General features: G+C 49.6%; 1 long non-coding RNA gene across 1 annotated transcript; it reads right to left on the bottom strand.

The window, feature by feature from the left end:
- Positions 1-2,610: 2,610 nt before the first annotated feature.
- On the bottom strand, positions 2,611-6,440 carry LOC140414880 (uncharacterized). Its single transcript, XR_011944012.1, has 2 exons — positions 6,179-6,440; positions 2,611-5,162 (listed from the first exon to the last, which is right to left on the bottom strand). It is a non-coding gene; the product is annotated as an uncharacterized lncRNA (long non-coding RNA).
- Positions 6,441-8,501: the final 2,061 nt, after the last annotated feature.

Raw genomic sequence — 8,501 nt, 5'->3', positions numbered from 1 at the left:
ATCTGAATCAAAAACAGAAAATGCTGGAAAAGCTCTGCAGATCTGGCAGTATCTGTGGAGAGGGAAACGGAGTTAACATTGTGACTCCATATGACTTCTGCAGAGCTTTTCCCGCATTTCCTATTTTTGTTTCAGATTTCCAGCATCTGCATTTTGCTTTCATGTAAGTGTTTAATTCACTGTCATTTATCTTCCAGGAATGCCTACCTTGAAGAAATACTTCTCTTTCTCTGACAGAATTTCCATCTCTCTTTTACCATGTTCACCTTCGTTGCTTTCCATTTCCCTCTTCGTGTTTGACAAGACTTGCTTCTACATCCACATTTCCTTCACCACTGGGTTAGAAACCTGACTTGATCATACGCGCTTCCAGGTTTAACCAGGAAACAAGCAGGAACCCCCATGGAGATATCAAGTCAATAATTTAAATAGACAAATAATTATGGATTTATCCCAAGATTTTGCTTTAACAACCAGTGAGCAGATTTGCTTGGCTGTGGCTAATTCACCAGAGTCAACAAGGTAAGAACTCAGTGGGGAGACGTTCAATTAAACTGACAGGCTGCAAACCTTTAAATAGTGAAACTGAATAATGAAAGGTTTGTGCTCATAGCACTTGTTCAGTGGGACAGTACCACTGCTTTACTTAGGAAGTAATTTCAACTACCTTAGATTTCATGCACTCCCCTTGATCTGATCTTCCCTGCTGTCAGACTGTCAGCATCTTATGCAGCTCCACTTTACATCTCTGATGAGGAACAAGAGGAGCAACAGTAACACCAAGAGCGCCTGGTGCACCATGAGCAGAAGTATAAGCTGCCTTCTCCTCAGCCACATGCTGCTCCACAGGGCAGAGATGATGGACACAGAATCCAGCTGGAAGGCAGTTATTCCCTCAGCACGGGGGTGCATAGCCAGCGGGTCATCTTTCTACATATGCCTGAGCACCAATACATCAGGAGGCACAAGTTTGCATGGTAGGTTGTTGCTGAGATCTCAAGCCTCCTGTAACAAGACCACATTCACTGTAGGCCTCACTGCCAGTGGCCGTCAAGGTAGCTATCACAGGAAGGCCATCTCCTGTTCTCTGCCTCTCCCTGGAGTTGAGTGCTGTTTTTTCCTGTAGAGAAAGTTATGAGTATGAGAAATGAATTGTGCAGAGAGGATGCAATGGCGGCATTTGTGGATGATTATGTGGTATAATTTTTTTAAATAAATTTAACGTACCCAATTCATTTTTTCCAATTAAGGGGCAATTTAGCGTGGCCAATCCACCTACGCTGCACATCTTTGGGTTATGGGGGTGAGACCCACGCAGACATGGGGAGAATGTGCAAACTCCATACGGACAGTGACCCAGAGCCGGGATTGAACCTGGGACCTCAGCGCCATGAGGCAGCAATGCTAACCCACTGTGCCACCTTGCTGCCCCCGATTATGTGGTATGGTTGCCATGTGGGAATGAGGGTAAGTGTCAGGGTTGTTCAGATGGGGAATGTGAGGTGAAAGGAAGAAATGAAGCTGCATGATGTGTTGGTCTGAGATGTGGGGCGTCATTCTCCGACTCCCCGCCGGGTTGGAGAATCGCCGGGGGCTGCCGTGAATCCCGCCCCCGCCGGTTGCCGAAGTCTCCGGTACCGGATATTCGGCGGGGGCGGGAATCGGGCCGCGCCGGTTGGCAGGCCCCCCCGCTGGATTCTCCGGCCCGGATGGGCCGAAGCCCCGCCGATAAATTGCCTGTCCCGCCGGCGTGGATTGAACCACCTTTTGAACGGCGGGACACGGTGGCGTGGGCGGGCTCCGGGGACCTGGGGGGGGGGCGCGGGGCGATCTGGCCCCGGGGGGTGCCCCCACGGTGGCCTGGCCCACGACAGGGGCCAACCGATCCACGGGCAGGCCTGTGCCGTGGGGGCACTCTTTCCCTTCCGCCTCCGCCACGGTCTCCACCATGGCGGAGGCGGAAGAGACTCCCTCCACTGCGCATGCGTGGGAAACTGTCAGCAGCCGCTGACGCTCCCGCGCATGCGCCGCCCGGGGATGTCATTTCCGCGCCAGCTGGCGGGGCAACAAAGGCCGTTTCCGCCAGCTGGCGGGGCGGAAATTCCTCCGGCGTCGGCCTAGCCCCTCAATGTTGGGGCTCGGCCCCCAAAGATGCGGAGCATTCCGCACCTTTGGGGCGGCGCGATGCCCGTCTGATTGGCGCCGTTTTGGGCGCCAGTCGGCGGACATTGCGCTGTTTCGGGAGAATTTTGCCCGTGTTGTGTAAGAGAATGCTGGGAAAGTCAGAGTGAGGGAGTTGTCACCTGAAAGTGTCATACAACTCATCTTATCTGCTCCATAAACTCATTGAAGCACTTGAATCACTGTTTTTGAGTTTGAGAGACCGCTGCTGACTTCCGTGACTTTGGGATTAGTGTGTAGACAAAATCGGATATCAATTACTAATTTGATTTAAGCAATTTGGAAAGATGTCTAAGAGACATGGACAGATCTCATTCTGGAGAAAAAGCAGGTGAATATATTGAGTTAAAGATCTACAGCAATCCACAAGTGTTGTTATGGTGAAGTGCAATAAAACAGATTCTCAGTATAGAGAGAATAAACGTGTGATACAGGATATAGCCATTTTATTCCACATGGAACAGAACCCATATTACAGCACTAGATTGAAGTGATTCATGATTTAAATATATTAGTTGAAGAATCTGAAGATGAAATAATCTGATGATTGAATTGAGATAGAATCAAAGTAGCACCAATACAAGTCAGCACACTCCAATCATTTGCAACAATGAACATGCAAAAACACAGCTGCTTAATAATCTCTCACACATCTGCTCCCAGGAAGATTCATTAACTCATTCAAAATAAGTATGTTCATTGAGGGAATTTCAAATGCATGTTCAGCCAATAGCCCAGTGTCTGCCATTTGGAAGAGGCATCTTGTAGCAGCTACAGGGAAATCATAGAATTTACAGTGCAGAAGGAGGCCATTCGGCCCATCGAGTCTACACCAGCTCTTGGAAAGAGCATCCTACATAAACACACGCCTCCACCCGATCCCCGTAACCCCAGCAAACATTTGTTTTGGACACTAAGTGCAATTTATCATGGCCAATCCACCTAACCGGCACATTTTGGACAGTGGAGGAAACCGGAGCACTGAGAGGAAACCCACGCAAACACGGGAGAACGTGCACCCTCCGCACAGATAGTGACCCAAGCCGGGAATTGAACCTGGTACCCTGGAGCTGTGAAGCAACTGTGCCAACCACTGTGCTACCGTGCTGCCCACGGAAATGTACCACTGGCATTGTGGTACATGTACCATTTGCATACCACTGTGGAAATGTATCACTGGCATTGAATTGGCAGGTGACTTCCCCTCTCCACCCTGGACAAAGACACGGAATCATTCATCTTAAGCTGGACCTTAATTTAGTTAAGATGGTGAACAAATCAATAACTATGGAAAGATTGCTCATGGGTGCCATGGTGGCACAGTGGTTAGTGAGGCGGCCTCACAGCGCTAGGTACCCAGGTTCAATTCTGACCTTGGGTGACTGTGGCATTTCTCCCCGTGTCTGCGTGGGTTTCCTCCGGGAGCTCCGGTTTCCTCCCAAAGTCCAAAGATGTGCAGGTTAGGTGGATTGGTCTTGCTAAATTGCCCTTTAGTGTCCAAAAAGTTAGGTGGGGTAATTGGGTTAGGGAGATAGAGTGGGGGCATGGGCCTAGATTGGGTGCTCTTTCGGAGGGTTGGTGCAGACTCGATGGGCAGATCTAAACAGCAATAACTGTAAAGCCGACGTGAATGTTGGGAATGAGCGTTCAATAACAATTTATTTACATGAGTAAAATCTTATCAAGTATTGATGTGTCAGAAAGATTAAAACATGGGGCGACATTCTCCGACCCCCCGCCGGGTTGGAGAATCGCCGGGGACTGGCGTGAATCCCGCCCCCGCTGGTTGCCGAAGTCTCCGGCACCGGATATTTGGCGGGGATGGGAATCGCGCCGTGCCAGTTGGCGGCCCCCCCCCGCTCGATTCTCCGGCCCGGATGGGCAGAAGTCCCGCCGATAAATTGCCTGTCCCGCCGGCGTAAATTAAATCACCTACCTTACCGGCGGGACACAGCGGCGTGGGTGGGCTCCGGGGTCCTGGGGGGGGGCGCGGGGCGATCTGACCCCGGGGGGTGCCCCCACGGTGGCCTGGCCCGCGATCTGGGCCGACCGATCCGCGGGCGGGCCTGTGCCATGGGGGCACTCTTTCCCTTCCGCCTCCGCCACGGTCTCCACCATGGCGGAGGTGGAAGAGACTCCCTCCACTGCGCATGCGTGGAAAACTGTCAGCGGCCGCTAACGCTCCCGCGCATGCGCCGCCTGGAGATGTCATTTCCGCGCCAGCTGGCAGGGCAACAAAGGCCGTTTCCGCCAGCTGGCGGGGCGGAAATTCCACCGGCGTCGGCGTAGCCCCTCAATGTTGGGGCTCGGCACCCAAAGATGCGGAGCATTCCGCACCTTTGGGGCGGCGCGATGTCCGTCTGATTGGCGCCATTTTGGGCGCCAGTCGGCGGACATCGCGCCGTTTCCGGAGAATTTTGCCCATGATTTATCACAGGAAGATCTCTCACCCACATGGTACAGATCAAAAACACAAGAAACAAATCCCAATTAGATTTTATTCGCAGCAAAATATCCAGTCTGATTAATGAAAATACGCGACAATTCCGTAATTCTGCTGAATTTCAATCGCGTTTGAGTGAAGTAACCTCAGATCGACCCTCATACCCGTTTATTGATAGAATGATCTACAAGAGTTGAATATGACAAAAAACCAACATAGATCCCACAATCAGGCCCATGGTCGAGGTGAACAACGCACTGGAACGTATGGCCTTTGATGGCGTTGTTGAAGACTCGGGTTTTGGCGTGGCTGAAGACTCGGGTTTTGGCGCGGCCGAAGACTCGGGTTTTGGCGCGGCCGAAGACTCGGGTTTTGGCGCGGCCGAAGACTCGGGTTTTGGCGTGGCTGAAGACTCGGGTTTTGGCGCGGCTGAAGACTCGGGGTTTGACGCGGCTGAAGACTCGGGGTTTGACGCGGCTGTAGAACTGCTTAAACGTGAGGCGCTAGATCCAGAAGAACCTGATACCGGAGAGATATTCTGAAATGTAAGGATGGAGGTAAACATTAGTGAACCGAAGCATTCACAACTGCATTCTAAAGGATTAGTAGTCATTGCCCAAAGATTGAAATCTTAGCAGAAACCCCATAGGATGCGATTGACTGTCCGTCTTGCACCTCACCCACCATCACTTTCTGCTGGAGTCAAATATACAACAACATTAATCGAGGACGAACTAGGTTAAAATTACTCCCACGGTGATGGGGGGTAGGCACAAACGCTCCTCTTCTGAGGCATCGTTGCGGAACAAGAACTCATATACAGTTAGCCACAGTCCTGAGTGAGGGACTGCAGCACAAACTCCTTTATCGTACAAAGAGTACGAAGTGATCGTTTCCGCGTAACCCACAGTGTGATTCCAGAGGTGACAACCCGGAAAATGCTTCAAAGGCATGGACATTTCCTATACACATTCGGGGCCTCAAATCTGGGGTGGGGTTTCAACTTTTTGCCCTGGAATAAAATTGGTGAAGATCTATCCATGGTTACAGAAGGGCAAACAAGGTATATATAACATCAGGCGGTTTGCATAGTTTACAGAATACTTAGAATGTTTAATATTTTTTCAGCAGAAACCTGGCCCTATGTGTTTCTTAGTCACAGCTCATTATTACAGTATCGGTGAGTGCAGTAATTTACCCATGGCATCGAACATTAGATAACATACTGTCACATAACACTGTGCGAAGGACATAGGAGGGGAAAGATACTAAACAATTCAGGCCAGGAGAGACCAAGGTATAATACCACACCTGTACCCATGTAATTACTCCAAGATCCTCTCACCCTTGGTGGTGCTATAATAGGGGAGGAAAGTGAAGCCTGGTGTGATTCTCCCCATGGCCAAATAGCAACAAACATTCAGCGTCCAACCTCTCACAAAATAATGGACACATAATTGAGGTACCAGAGGGGCCACCAGTTGCAGTGGAAATAAGGAGGCAGGATAAGAGCAGCGATAGAAGAATTGTGAAATTTGTGTGCGAGGTACATACCGCGCCCTTCAGCACCAAGATGGCAATGAGGCAGAAGAGGCCCAGACCAGGCTTCATGCTGAAGTTGATTTCCTGCTCAATGCTGATTACTGTCTCTGGCTCTTGCGCTGCTCCACGAACTGCACGCGAATCTCTGTGCGGCGCTTTTATAGGGCGGCTGATGCTTTACAAGTTAATGATCAGCAACGTTGAACTATTTAGTTTCATTATTTCATTCTGAACATTGACCGTTTGATACAGCGCTGCCTCGCCAGACATCAATTCCAGCTCAACTCTTCTCGACTGAATATTGATCACCGGTTGACTGGGCGCCACATCTGTTGTCACGGCGATGGTGGGGAGGGGCTGCTAATTCCCGCTGAATGTCTCAGACCTCTGGGCTGTCCTTTCTCTGTCCACCAGTTGTGTATTTTATGTACTTTATGTATTTTATGTACATGCCTCTTCTAATTACCAATGTACGAAGTCTTACAACACCAGGTTAAAGTCCAACAGGTTTGTTTCGATGTCACTAGCTTTCGGAGCGCTGCTCCTTCCTCAGGTGAATGAAGAGGTATGTTCCAGAAACGCATATATAGACAAATTCAAAGATGCCAAACAATGCTTGGAATGCGACCATTAGCAGGGGATCAAATCTTTACAGATCCAGAGATGGGGTAACCCCAGGTTAAAGAGGTGTGAATTGTATCAAGCCAGGACAGTTGGTAGGATTTCGCAGGCCAGATGGTGGGGGATGAATGTAATGCGACATGAATCCCAGGTCCCGGTTGAGGCCGCACTCATGTGTGCGGAACTTGGCTATAAGTTTCTGCTCGGCGATTCTGCGAGCAGAAACCTAATTACCAATGATTGAGGGAATTTGAACAGGGAGTTCCCATGACAATGGACACAATATTAATCGACACAGAGGAATAACTAGGGTTGTTCTCCTGGGAGCAGAGGGGATTAAGGGCAGATTCAATAGAGGCAATCATTTTTTAGAGAAAATCAGGAAAAACCCCTTCAATTGGCATGTGGGTCAATAGCCAGGGGACACAGATTTGCAAAAGCACCTTGAGGAAAACAGGACATTGGGAGTTGTGGTCTGGAGTGCACAGCCTGGAAACAGATTCAATATTAACATTCATAAGGGAAGTAGATAAATATTTGAAGGAAAATTTGTTTTTTGGCGGAGGAGCAGCAGTGAAGATTAAGAGTACAGCTCTTTCAAAGGAACAGCATAGACACAATATTGGGTGGGATTTTATGGCTCCGCTGTAGCAGGGGCAAGGCTGGAAAATGCAGGGAGCCTTCAAAATTCTACTGCGGCAGAATTGGAAAATTCTGCTGGCGAGAAGGGCCATACAATTCCACCCAATGAGAATAAAGGCCTCCTACTGTATCATTCTAAAGTGCTGATGGTGGTCATGGGTCATGGACACAGGGCAGTGTAATTGTAGAGGATTATTGTAGGGAGTGAGGTGCACGGTTACATTCCGGTTACATGCTCGGCCAACTGAAGATTGTTGAAATGGAGTCTCTGCCTGAACAAAGCTTGAGTAGCCATGACGTAAGGTTGAACAACTGTGATGCCTGTGGTGTCTGCAGGAGTGGGGAGTTCGGGAAACTAGGGGCTGGACTTTTGCTGAGAAGATGGGGAACAGAAGTCAGGACCGTCCCTGTTCCTGAACCTGCAAGGGAAAACAGAAATGGACCCACTTAATTGATATGGAAAGCAATTAATGGCCACGGCAGGAATAAACGCAGATAAATTCATCACAGCAGTCATTACCATAGCTGCCATTTCACTGGACAGAGAAGAACCACTTTGCGCTGGATTTTTTTTTCCGTGATGTCCCTCTCACCAATGGCCTGGAATCTGGGGCAGGGAGACCTCTTGTTTATCAGGCAGGGACCGAGAGGTGATGCTTGAGGCTGTGCGGGAGAGATGGGGTGGTCATCCACATAGGCCATGGCATGGTTGGATATCACCACCGCTGTCAGCAGCAGACCCATTCTGAGACGAATCCGGTTCTAGTGCAGAACACATTTCAATCATCTGATACACTCTGGCAAGGTGAGCCCTACACTCCAACCCTTAGGAGTAGTCACTGGATATCTACCCTCCAGCAGACACATGAGCCACAGGGCTCCTGCTGCCCTTGAATATTGAATGAGGTTGTGCACCACTTACTGACCTTTCAGAAAGGCTTAGAGCCATAATGCTGCTGAAGACCTTCCAGCACTGAACTAAAACATACACCATCCAGTAAACTGAAGCAGCTGCCATTGGCCTTGGAGCAGGGTTTTTCAAAATACGGGTCGCAACGGGTGGGCTGCGAGC

This window comes from Scyliorhinus torazame, chromosome 1, assembly GCF_047496885.1.
Source record: "Scyliorhinus torazame isolate Kashiwa2021f chromosome 1, sScyTor2.1, whole genome shotgun sequence".
Classification (NCBI taxonomy): Eukaryota; Metazoa; Chordata; class Chondrichthyes; order Carcharhiniformes; family Scyliorhinidae; genus Scyliorhinus; species Scyliorhinus torazame.
The sequence above is the reverse complement of the archived record's forward strand: the minus strand, read 5'-3'. Positions and strand labels throughout refer to the sequence as shown.